The 13,327-nt window shown below is 38.3% G+C and overlaps 2 long non-coding RNA genes across 9 annotated transcripts in view; one reads left to right on the top strand and one right to left on the bottom strand.

The window, feature by feature from the left end:
• The window catches only part of LOC106019670 (uncharacterized), an 83,741-nt gene that overhangs the window by 47,138 nt on the left and 23,276 nt on the right, over positions 1-13,327 (top strand). The window lies entirely within an intron of this gene.
• LOC106019671 (uncharacterized) overlaps positions 1-13,327 on the bottom strand; it is a 79,834-nt gene that overhangs the window by 38,429 nt on the left and 28,078 nt on the right. For 4 of the 8 annotated variants that reach the window (XR_005268578.2, XR_005268573.2, XR_005268575.2 and 1 more), the window contains 2 exons: positions 4,288-4,419; positions 3,583-3,733 (listed from right to left, as the gene is read on the bottom strand). This is a non-coding gene — a long non-coding RNA (uncharacterized lncRNA). Of the gene's footprint in view, positions 1-3,582; positions 3,734-4,287; positions 4,420-9,777; positions 9,866-13,327 lie in introns of all 8 variants that reach the window. The other 4 variants (XR_005268574.2, XR_005268579.2, XR_005268577.2 and 1 more) reach the window with 2 other exon arrangements.

Below are 13,327 nucleotides of genomic sequence, written 5' to 3' on the forward strand. Positions count from 1 at the left end.
TAAAAGTTGCAAAATGCAGCTGCTTAGTTTGTCTCTTAATACCTATTTAAACTAAACAAATGCAACACGCTAAGGAAAATTATGTTCCTTGAGAAACTACACCAAACTTAGTCATCTATTCTGGAAAACTGGGATGAAACCCTTGCTAATGGCAACCTGTTCACCTGCATCTGCTTTGAGAGCTATATAATGACTGGGTGAGAGAAACAACTTTAGTTAACAACTTCACTACCTACTTCAAAATGTGATGTATATTAGAAAGAACTTCAGAACAAAGACACTTTTCTTTACAATTAGTTCCCATATTTTAAGAGCTTGGTATAAAGTGTTTGAGGCTTTATAAAGAAAGAAAATGGGACCTTGAGTAAGGTAATTTTAATAGGAGATTTGTGCAACTTGAAAATACTAGTCACCTCTTCATATCTCTATTCTTATGTAGTCCAGTTCTTCTGCTACTTTCCTCAACTGCTGAAAAATTAGAACCATTTCTTCCATGAAATACTAAGCTTTGGGTGACTAGAATCCTACTGCCCCCTGAAAAAAAAACTTCAGAAACTTGTCTTTCTGGTCTCAGAATGCCAGTTAGCTCTCTCTCTCTTTTTTTTTTTTTTTTTTTTTTTTGCGTTGATAATGTGTTCTTCAATAGCATCAACAAGTAACAGCTTTCATGTTGGTAAAAAAAAAAAAAAGAGTGGATTATACTTTTTTTTTTTTTTTAATTTGCATAGCTCTAAATGATCTACAATGGAAAAGCTGATACGTGTAACACAAAGTAGCAAGTCTTAAAATGATGCAAATCTAGATTCTGTTTCTATGAATCTAGTATACATGGAAATGGAAGATGTACAGGACTGTGATGACTCCTGATACTATTCAGCAGCCATCAAAATGAGTAAGAAGAAAGTCACAGGGCAGTTGTATCCTAATTTCTCCCAAAGTATCTTTGGTTTTATTTCCCATCATGCTTATCTTCTAGCAAAAGCTACACAATTATCAAGCGTTCTGTATCTAGAACATTATCAAGCTTGAAGATTTTTTCTAATTGGTCCCAGGTCAATGGAGAATTTACAAACAAATGTTCCACTGCCATCATGGGACATCATGATACTGCTGAAATCTTCTTTTATTCACTTTTGGCAATCTTATTTTTATAGTAAGATGTCCAACACTGATGGAGGAAAAATTCCTGGTTTTAAAAAGATTACTCTTTCCTGCCTGTGCCTTCAGAGATTTTGTGTGTTTACAGACAGCCTGCATATATACATGCATGTACTTTTTACAGATGTGGTTTTAGCATACCATGAATACTGTGGCCATGACTATGCCCTATGCCATTTGATCTGTTTTGTCAAAGCAACTGTTCAAACCACAACCATTTCCTGAAGTACCTACCAAGCTTTCCTCCAGAGAGCTTAGTTTTCCTGAGCACTAACCCAGCTAACACTAAAAGCAGGGTGGACGGTTTTTTTTCTTCCTTTTCTTCCTGTTACTCAAGCTCAAACTAATAATGCTCAGCCCAGAGGGATGGAGAAGCAGCAATCTTGATGGGTTCCATCTTCTCCCCTTTCTCATTTTGATTCCTTAACCCCTAGGATTTAACCATCTTAAAGTTGAAAGGCAGTTCAAGGCACCTTGAAGAACATAAAAAATACACAAATCGCATATCCAGAAACCTTATAGTTAAGGCTTTATACTGCGTGTGACATCAACTACTAGACATCAAATGAAATTACAATATCTGAGTCAAGTCTTAAAAAATAACAACATGGACTCCTTACAGAGCTGGTAAATTCTGTAGATGTATTGCAGTCGTCTTTGTGATTCTGTTATATTAATGTTCTACACACACTATTAGACAGAATACCATCTGTCTGTGTACTGCATTTTCTAATATGGTGAAAAAAATCAACCTATGTCCTTTAGTGGAAGCATTCATACATTGAAGGAAGTGACATGAAGTGACAAGAGATAAACTCACTAAGACTCAAATAGGGCGCTTACCTAAGGAAAATGCTTTCTTCATCGAAAACCTGTCAACAACCCTAAATTATTAACCTCGTCAGATTCTGTTAGTAGACACATACATCTCTTATTAGTGTTGAGAATGAAAAATAGCTGATCATGTTTACCATAAAAATCTGCATATTTTTAAAAGGTAAACACATAAATCACAGGTGGCTAAAGTTTCATTTGTTACATTGTACTTGTAAAGAAATGTAGAAGCAAGGAAAAAAAACTTCACAAAAAGCATAAAGCACTCACATCCTAAGTCAATTTACCAGCTACTTATTGCATTGTCTTGAGTTGCTTGCTCATATGTTTCACATATCAGGCACAGTAAAGGCAAACTATAGTTACTGCAACTGAAACAAGACCAACTTTCCTATATTTTCAGCAATTCAATGCAAGAAGTCTCTACACTGAAGAGTAAATGCATATCTTGCTAAGGAAATCACAGAGTGTGAAATATACAAATGATATTGCTGTTGTTAAATGAAATTTGAAATGTCAATAGCTGCAAAACCAGTATTTATTTTTTTTCCCTCCTTTGATGTTTTTTCAAAATTCTGTACTAAAATCCCGAAAGCCTAGGGGTGTTTGTTCTTATTCAAAATAGCTTCACTCTCATCAATGCGCTACCTTAATTCTTTGCATGTTCAACTTCCTTCTTAAAAGATATCTGTATTGTGTGGTTTTGAAACAGATTACCAAGCATGTGTTAGACCTGAAATGCAGCACAGAGCCCATCAAGTTAGCTCCCAGGAACATCCTGTCTGCTGGGAATCGCCTTGGCAAGCAGAAGCGGAGTTCCATGCAAGAATCAGCAGGGATGTCTCAAGTTCTTCAGTGCTCAACAAAAATAGGTTTCACCATGATGCCATTACTCTACTTCCGTATATACATGTATACACCCTTGTAAGTCTGGCTCCAGACCTCAGTACAGCCATCTGTTTTATGGGTGTATTCTTTAAGTAAAGAATTTTGGGAAGGTCACCAAGAGGGTTTGAGATTTTCTGATTTCACAAATAACTACCTTCTACAATGAGAGCAGACAAATCTTTCCACTCTCCCTCAGGGCATGCAGACATGAAAACTGCACTGTGCAGAGTACCCTGAAGTACCCAGATCCTCTGGGGAGCTGGACATCTTTTGCACCTTTTAGGAATTCTCTCTAAATTCTCCAGCAATATTAAACCATTTGACTTACAAACTGCATTACAGTCATTCAATAATATCCAGGTTCACCCCACGTACATTTTAATAATCCCCATTATCTCAGAGGAACCTCTGTAAGCAAGCAGAATAGGCATTACCATAGGTTGTTTTAAATATAGTGTGCTTTCCTTAAGCACTAGCATAGTTCCCACAGGTTACCCCCCTTTCCTAGCTATTCAGGAAAGGTATGCTATAAAGGTTTATTCTTTTCCTGTTGTGTTGACCTAGCTCAGGACAGCGTAATTCTCTGACTATGAACAGCAGTTAAAACTTATAATTAATTTTTACAAACTCCTGGACAAGCAGCTTATTCAAAGTCACTGGGACTGTTCAAACCATTTGGAAAAAATAATGGCAGAGCATGACCTTTCTTTCTTTAATATGACGTTAATGCCATCAGACCGCACACTCAGAGGAAAAACACTTGATGCTCTCAAAGCATGACCCAGGAAAACATAGGGAGAGTCCAATGAAAGCTGGTGGAATCATCGCTGGGAAGACAGATCGGTTTAGTCCCCTAAAGGCAAAATACAACAACATTTATTCAAACAAGACTTTGATCTTTTCAGCTGAAGTCTTGCAAGTCTTCGATTTTTTTTGCACGAGTATCAGAATGTTTTCATTAAAGCCTGGTTCCTTGAGCTTGGAAAATACTTAGTACTTTCCACCTTATGAAGAACAGTGAATACTGGAATTGCATCTGTTTGCACTTAAGTCGCATCCAGCCAAAATCCAGGAATTCTGCATAGTCAATTTATCTTTCACTTCTATTATTATTTCTTTAATTGTAGCTAGCTTTTCTCAGTAAGTGTACCACATATCCATACTGAAAATATTAATTAATGATGAATATTTATGGCCTGAATTAATTAGCTAAGGGTTTTCTTAAGTAACCATAGGGAGAAAAAAAAAGTATCTTCTAAAGTATATGAGCAATACTACATTACTACATGAAATGCAAAGAGAAGCATAATTAGAACTGAGAAAACTGCTCTGCATGGAAAAGAGAAGCCAGCCTGAACTTTTTTCAAACATGATCTACTCACAAATGTCTGACTAGTATTCACTTACCGTGGTCCTCTGTGGCCACCTTGGCAAAAGGCAGAAATAACGTGCATCAAAGAAAATCACCTCACTTAAGTCCTTCATCCAACTTTACATCTGTAATCTGTGTTGCTTTTTCTCTTTGCTGTTATTCCATGCCTGTAGACAGGAACACATGACCATTCTTGAATACAAAGGGAGTCGCAGGTGAATGTCAAAGGGAGGAAAGGGGCCAGCAACTAGCTTAAAAAGGTATAATCTAACATGTAAGGGTTTTCATCAAGTCTCAAAGAAAAAGCAGACAGCTCTCAGAACTGAAATACAACAAAAGGAAAGATACTTCTTTATGGGGTAACACTGGTAAAGAAAGTGTAAAGAAAGATCATTAATCAAATATGCACCAACTGGGCAAAAATCTCCTTCTAATTATAATGGAGTTTGAGGAGAAAACATGAAGAGGAAAAAAGTCAAGCTCAAATGCAGAAATGTTTATGAACACGAGCGTTTGTAATAGCCAATTTCCATCAATTCCATCCATCCCATTCTTCCTCACTATCCACCACATCATCTTGGGATTCAAGAGTAACTTGTACCATTCTGTCATGGGTAAAATGCAGGTGTGCCTTGTGGCCTGTAGTAAGAATATAGCAAACTCTACTACAGGGTTGAGATGCATTATTCCTGCAGGTCACTGCTGTGAAATGGAAAAGAGTTGGGAAATTATTATAATAATTCCAGAATATTTGGAATAGCAGAATATCCAGCTGAGGACAGGTCATAGTGCATTGGAAAGTTTACAGTTTCTGACATAACCTTCCAATGAAGAAGTAAAAGGTGATATTTCCTAGTGCACACACCTTATAGATGCTTGCCCTGATGCACTCTGGCCTCTAAGCATAACCACCAAAACAAATCTTATCTAGATACATGCACAAGGAAATGGCAGAACAGAAAGAAATCCTATTAGCATTCCTCACCATGCTAGTTTGCAAGTATTGAAACGATGAGCTTGAAACATACACAATATTTCATCGGCAAGGCTCCAAGTAAATTAATTGATAAAATACTTTCTTTTCTAAGTAATCTAAATCTCAGTGTGCAGAAGTCTTCCTTTTATTATCCTTGCAGCATCCTTACTTGCAGTTTTCCTTGGGCCTCTGAGCAGGAATCAGCCTGTGCAGTGACAGAGATTACTGAATTCTCAAGGACAGACCATTCTCCCAGATTAAACAATATTCACTCTCTGTCAAAAGCTTAGCTTCAAAACTGCCAAAGCATGAGGAGAACGAGATGCTGCTTAGACCTTTCTGTGCATGACAGGATAAAATGCAAGACTTCTCTGCCTAAAGGAATCCAGATAATGAAATAATCTTTAATCTTTGTCCCTTCAAGGCACTCTCAACACCTGTTATCCTTGATACTGTCACGGGCAAAAAAGTGTGAGAATTCATCTCAAGGCTGGTAATTATTTCAGCTAATTATTCATTTGGATGTGGGGAGATTACCAATGCTCCGTCAGGTGCAACGCTGGCCACTTTTATTCTAGCTGATGTTTCACAAAGCAAGGAAGTTGCTGTTCTCCCATTCTCCAGCTTGGCAAAAAGATGAACTCCCATGCTATTTACAATTTGTATTACAATGAAACAGCCTGGCCACATAGTTAAAATCAAATCCTTGGCAATTCATTTTACAGCTGAACGTTACCGACTTCATTCAATCTGATTACATTCAGCAACACCTCAGTGTCCAGTATTTTTCTGGATCAGCATTTTCCCAATGTACCTATTCCCAACCTTCCAGAATCGCCTTTATGTCTACAAATATGAACCAGATGTCTAAGTAATGTGCTTTATTTTATCATTTCTCTTTCTACATCACTGGTGGGTGCAGATCACAAGTGCTTATTGGTGATGAACAGACAGTAAATAAATACTCCATGGATTCAGGCTTTTTGGTGCAACTCTGCTAAGGCATGAAAATGTGGGAAGTTCAATTTTATGAGCACAAAGATCCCAAGACAGTGCCTTTCTTCCTATCTTCAAAACTTTCTCAGACAAAAATTCCTTTCTAGGCCTTTCTTTAGACAGCATGCTAAAACCAGTCTGAGTTGTTTCTGTGGTCTGATGATGAGCTCAGACTGCTTCTCTACTACTAGCTGTGTCTTTATTAAGTGCTTTACCTCTTTCCACCCAGGCAAATACCAAGCAAATGTTTCTCAGCCTTCAGCCAGAGCAAAAGCATATAGCTATGTTTTAGCGTGGAGAGTGTTCGTCTCAGCTACTAATTTCTAATTTGCAACCGTCCAGATGAATTGGGAGTTGTTATACACACACCCAACTAAAGGTCAGTGTAGCCACAGAAGGATTTATGGAGAATGCTGCTCACATTTCTGAGAGGTGATGCTTGCTACCGATCTCTAGGGAAAGCTTTGCTTTTCCAAATATTGAAATTCTAGTGGATACAATACTGAAACCAGACTCTGAAGTGACTGCCTATATAAGAGAAAGACCACAAGTTTCCCCATTTGACAGATTCTGTTGGAAAACAGAGTCAGTAAACATTTAACAGGTGTTGTTGGAAAAAATCACAGATCCATTCAATACAATTGCAGTGGAAGAGGACCCTTTTCCCTCACATCATTGCCACAAAACAAGGAGTCTTCTTTTTCTCTCACGTCTGTGCCAGAGAGGGACGGTGAAATCTCCAGCTGTAGAGATATTCAACACCAGACTTGACAAGGCCATGAGCAAACCTGATCAAGCTCTGAAATCAACCCTGCTTCTAAAGATTCCTCTCAACACAAATTAATCTGCAGTCTTTTGCTTTTATTGGAGGTATTGGAATTAAGGGAGGTGCACCAGTCTTTTCTTGAGGCCTGGGTATAAATGAGCCTGTCAGCTGAAGGTCACTTGCAAGCCTCTTCCACCCCCCAGCTCTAACTGCCTGGGGTACAGGTGGACTGGAGCAGAAATCCCACAGTCCAGCAAGGTAACTACTCAACAACCAGCTACAATCCGATCAGCACACAGCTAGCATGCAATGGAAGAAGAGCAGGAACAACAGTGGTCCTGCTCAGCTTGAGTTTCTGTACAAACAGAAGCACAGTCCTTCAGCACTGCCTTTTCTCCATAGGAGGCCATGCTTTTTCAAATCCGTATAGCCCAAAGAGAAATAAAGGTATAGCATATTACCCACTTCTGAGAGAAATCTCCTTAAAGATTTTTTTCAAAATAACCAAAATATTCTTGACTTTGAAAGAAAACCTTGGAAATAGCAGAAAACAGATTTAAGTTTAATCTGTCTTTAGTTTTCTAAGTGTTAAATTACATAAAAACACAGTACCATAAAACAATCATTTTAATGCACAGTATAGCAAATTGCTTTGATTTTCCTTTTTAATAATCGTCACTCAAAGACTGCTTCAGGTTCTTAAATAATTGGGAAGACAACCCTAGCCCCTCAGAATCCAGTGGTCATTAGCAGATAAAGATCCTAAAGAGCTGCACTGCTCCAAGCAGCAGAGTGGTTTTATATTCTTAAAGAGGCAATTAATAATTCTGTATTGTTTTTTTCTCCTCAGTTTGTGAATTTTCTGTGCTGTGTAGAGGGCATTATTTATGGTCTAGTTTGCTATCAAGGAGGATTCTTTGCTGGCTGACAGATTTCTTCTGACATGTCTCATACAGAAGGTTGTACACTTTGGGAAAGAGAAAAGTAGCAAATAGTCTGTAGACTCTAATTCTCTTCCCCCTGAAAAAAGGGTCCTTTGAGAGTCACTGCTCAGAAGCACATTCCCTGGTCTCAAGCATCAGTACTACATTCTCTAGAGCACTTAGTTTTGCTTGGAAGATAAGTGTATGAGGGCTTTATGGTACATTTAGGCAATTAATCATACATATATCACCACATGTTTTTTCAGCACAGAATATATTAAAAAAATCTCTCTGCCCTTCCCACTCTTCCAGCCAAGGCTCTCAGACCACCATAAGAATTCCTATTCTTTCCTGCTTACTTTCTACTGTATAGATTCACTGCCATTTGATCCTCCAGTTATTTAATCCATTATACCAAACACATTCATCTCACTGCTTCTAATCTTTCTCATTTGTTCCTCACGTATTGAGAAAGCAAGCCGGAGTGAGTTGTAGCTACTGGCATCAATATCTGATCCTTTCCTCAGGCAATTCTCTCTGACCTCCTAGCACTAGGAGTATTCCTTGTGACCCTAGATCTCTTCCTTTATTCATTCTCCTTATTCTGGTCTTTTTTCTACTCATCTGTGCCCTGAAAAAGCATGATGGCATGTACAAAGGACAGGCCTATTCATTCCTCGCCAGGAAGTCTTCTCTCTCCTTTTCTGATATCCCAACTATAAATACCATAAACTTTCTGTTCCAGTGCCCTACTCTCTGTTCATTTCAATTCTTTCTAACCAGTTGGGAAGATTTTCTAGAATCCAGTCTCTCAACAAGAAGTCTAGTCTGCCTTTTCTCTGTATCTCACCCCAGAAATTGTTTCTTTTGTCTTCTTCACCTATCAAAGGTTAGGTTGGCGTCCTGTGCTGAAGCACTTCAACATTGTAGTTCAGATGGAAATACCCCAGTTTTCAAATTAATGTTCTTCAGTTACCAATTACATATGGTGTCTGAGGTCATATTATATCAGTTCTGTGACTGCATGGTCATAGCTTCATATACATTACAAAGAAGGTGTCAAGCACAGTATCAACAGTTGATGAGCCAGATATGGAAAAAGCATATGGCACAACTGAAGGCATTCTTCTGTCTATTAAAATTTGGCATGTGTGTATACGTGAGCACTTTTTCCTTAATTTGCTGAATAAACATATGAAATTCTGCCTTATTTTTCTGTATAAGAAAAAAAAGTAAAGGGACAAATCAAAATGCTCATTCTAGGTTACTACCTGATCTCAAATGAAGACTGTAATAGTCTACCTGCTAAAAATGTTCCTTGTGCTATACGTTCAAAACCATGAGGCATCACAGAACTGCTTTACTGGCTTCTAAATGATTAATGTAGCAGAAAAGAATATCAGATCACTGTTGATCATATGAGATCATGTTTAAACATGAAAGATATTTACAAGCTCTGGTATTTACTTTTACCATTGAAGAAATTATATGGCATGTAAAAAAGTCCCAATCCTAGTCCCATGGTATTACCTATAATATGCAGGCACACAACCCCACTCCTTTACATTTATATTACACTCCTTTATATACATTTTCTATGTATCTAAATCAACTGATTGCATGTATTAGATGCCACCTGCAATCAGTTGATTTAGATACACAGAAAAAACTGCAGCAATATTGCCCGAATATTAACAACAACAACCAAACAAATATTAACAACAAAGTCAAACCAAAACAAAAAAGCAGCCATTCTCCATTTCTTAGCCTAGTGACTACATGTTCCTTTTTAAGCTACGGTGCTCCTTCTCGGAGGCACTCTGCATCCTTTAACATTGGTTGAATATACCCCTCAGGATGTTACCTGTAGATCTTATGGAAAAACTTCTTTTTTCTTTCCAGAACTCTCTTCTTGGTTCAGCTTTTCATTGCAGAGTCTTGGCAAATTTCAACTGCAGTTCAACAAAGTGGGCAAATGAGAAAAGTCTTGAGGTTTAAATACAAGAACAGTTTTCACCTTCCTGCTTAGGACTTAAAATTGATGATTCCATTCCCATTGGTTTAAGCCTATAACTCAAACTAAAATCCCAAGCGAGGCAACAGTCCAAGTAGCCTCATTCTGTCAGGTAAGGAGTCAAAAATCACTGGGTTGAAAGAAAGGTTTGAGGGGGAAAAGAAAAAAAAAGAAAAAAAAAACTTAGAAAAGAACCGAAGAGCTCTCTGATATGCAGTAAGGAACTGTGAGGAAGAGCAGCAGTTTAAAGTTCTCCTGGCAATGTAAGAGGCATCCTCAGAATTAGGTGAATTTTCAAACAGGTAAAAATGATGTTTTCAACCCATTTTTTTCACGGAATCACATTTTGACTCATAAAAAACTCTCAAAATCTTGCCCTTAATCAGAACATATTTTCTTATTACTTTATTACAGTTAAATTGGCAGATAAGCTGGCAGGTGATTTCCTATGTGTTATTAGCACTGCTAACAGCAATAAGAAGGTGACAGCCCTTATTTCTCTTTTTCTGCATGGTGTCAGCAATTCTTGTTGCCCTTGCTACTTTATAAAACAAAACAAAAAACAAAAACAGAAACAAAGCAAAACAAATCCACAGAAACAGTATGAAAGCACAAGACTCCAAAAAGTCAATGACACTTCCCCAAAAGGCCTCTCTTTTGGAAACTGATCCCAGCAACCCAAGTTACAGGCAACTGTAAACTACCAACAGCCACAGAGCACAAGAACACAAGGAGCACAACCACCACCATAATCTCACTGCTTAAAAAGCAAAGTTCCAGCCATAACTCCAAAGTTCCATTCATAACTCCACAGAAATGATTTAAGCAACAGATTTTGTACTTTCCTCCGTATACAAGTTCTCACAGAGACACAGAAGATTCGTTGTGATGATTTCAAAATTGTTTCCCATAACAAGTATAGGAAGATTGACTTAAACAAGTATTTTCACAAATTTTATATAGCTTTTTCATTCAAACTGTCCAATTTCGTTAAACCAAATTTTAGCTTGCTGAACTGTGATACCTTCTTTGTTTTCCTGCATCTATATGGTCTTTCTGTTCCTGGATAATATGTATTTGTTTTCATCACCATCTTCCCCTTAAATACCTTTCTATAAATGACCAAAATTAATGAGCTGTTGTTTAACAATGAGATCATCTGTATGCCTTTGCCACCTTTCACAGAATTACCTGAACATGTAGGCAGTTCTAAGACCATAATTATAAAATAGCAACAGTAAAAGAGGCAGTATCTTACTTGACTGTATTAATTAGACTAATACTATTACCTAATTTACTAATATTTTGAAGCCAAAGTTTGCTGTTAGCAACTACCAAATTTACAATCTAAAAGCAAACTGGCCATTTACAAAAATCTTTAAGTTTTATACATTTATAATCCAGAATACTGAAAACCTCATGCACCCAGCTTGTTAACATAATACAGTGATATTACAGATTGAAAATACTTGGACAGCTTGAAAGTCTCTTCTTCCAGTGTAATGGCTTGGTGCATAAAAATGAATATTTTTCTAAAGCATGATCCCTCAGCTCCTCACTGAAGATTTCAGCTCATTTTACAACACATGATGAAGCATCTTTCCTGCTATAATGTGACAATGGCACTACTGAGCACAACAATTTGAGTCTGAATATGCCACTGCAAGACAGAAAAAATCTGAAGAGGCAATTCCACCCAGAACTATACAGCGAATGCATAAGAAAGAGGAAGACAAATGATTAAAGATGCATTAGCACAGTCTGAAAAACAATGCTCTCGACAAAAGAACCCTTGGTATGTCTGGTAAAAGGGGAACAGCACAGAGATTAGCTGAACGAGATGGACGAAGAATGTGAGAGATTCTGACAGAGTCACTTTTAAATACTTGAAATGTAAATGTCTCTGTTCAGACAAAAGTCAATTTTAAAACAATCTCTCTATAAAATAAATCACTTCTGAAGAGGTTTCGTACATCTCAGAAAAAAAACAAAAACTTTTCCTAATTAACCAGCTTAAGTATTAAATCAGCAAATGGAGTAACCAAAAGTGCATCAATTATAACCCTGATGTTTTTATTTCAGGTAAATTAACATACAACACATTGAACATCCCCACCACGCTGTTGTTCCCCCCCCCCCCCCCAACAAACTCTCCAAGTTTGGAGCAGTTTTGTAACCTGTGCTGAAGATATTCCTTGCCTCATGCCACCTCCCAGCACGCACTGCATCTGGGCCCCACTCCAGTTCAGGAAGTGCACAGAAATCAGCAGTTAGTGAGAGTGATTCAACCCAGGTCACCCCCTAGGAATCAATGCCTTCAGAGGGAAGCATCTGTTCAGACCAATACGGACCTATCTTGGCCTTACAAGGTGCCTTTGTACAGACTGCCCCAAAGAACACGAGAGATAGATCTATATTTGATAAACTCCGTAAATTTTTTTTTTCCGTTCTCATGTCCACCATTTTCCAAAAATAAACACCACATTGCATCCCCACTGCTAAACAAACTAAACCATTTGCTGTACAGCCAAACTGCAGGGAGAACCTGTTTGTGGCCTTGTAAGAGAACCAGTCCTCTAACCTCGATTTGTACACTTGACAGGAGGTAACCTGTATACTGGCTCCTAGCACACCTGGTAGCAGCGTTACTACTGTTTGACAGCCTTCAAGCACAAAAAAGACAGGGATCTCCTGGAAAGAGTCCAGCAGAGGGCCACAAAGATGATACAGGGCCTGGAGCATCTCCCCTGTGAGGAAAGGCTGAGAGACCTGGGGCTGTTCAGCCTTAAGAAAAGAAGACAGAGGGGATCTTACTAATGTTTATAAATGCCTTAAGTGCAGGAGACAAAGGGATATGGCCAACCTCTTTTCAATGGTCTGTGGGGACAGGACAAGGGGCCATGGCCACAAAAAGGAGCCCAGTAAGTTCCTCCCCAACACACGAAAGAGCTTCTTCATGGTGAGGGTGATGGAGCACTGGGACAGGCTGCCCAGGGAGGTTGTGGAGTCTCCTTCTCTGGAGATTTTCAAGGCCTGTCTGGACGCCTACCTGGGCAACCTGCTCTAAGGAACCTGCTTTGGCAGAAGGGCTGGACCCGATGACCTCTGGAGGTCCCTTCCAACCCCTACAATTCTGTGATTCATTTAAGTCTCTGGAATACCTTATGGACTGCTAAACCAAGTTATCTATTTCCTTCAAAATCTCAAAATGAAATTAAGAATTTTTAGAGACTCAAACTGTAAAAGATAACTGCTTTAATAACATTCTACTGGGTTTCTATAAAGATCTAAGATACAAAGTTTTGATGAGAAGCAGACGTTTTAAATCTGGTTTGAGGTTTGCACATTGCCCACATTAACACATCATTTGCCTCTGCAAGGTATATGGACCCTTTAGAAT

This window comes from Anas platyrhynchos, chromosome 11 (genome assembly GCF_047663525.1).
Source record: "Anas platyrhynchos isolate ZD024472 breed Pekin duck chromosome 11, IASCAAS_PekinDuck_T2T, whole genome shotgun sequence".
NCBI lineage: Eukaryota > Metazoa > Chordata > Aves > Anseriformes > Anatidae > Anas > Anas platyrhynchos.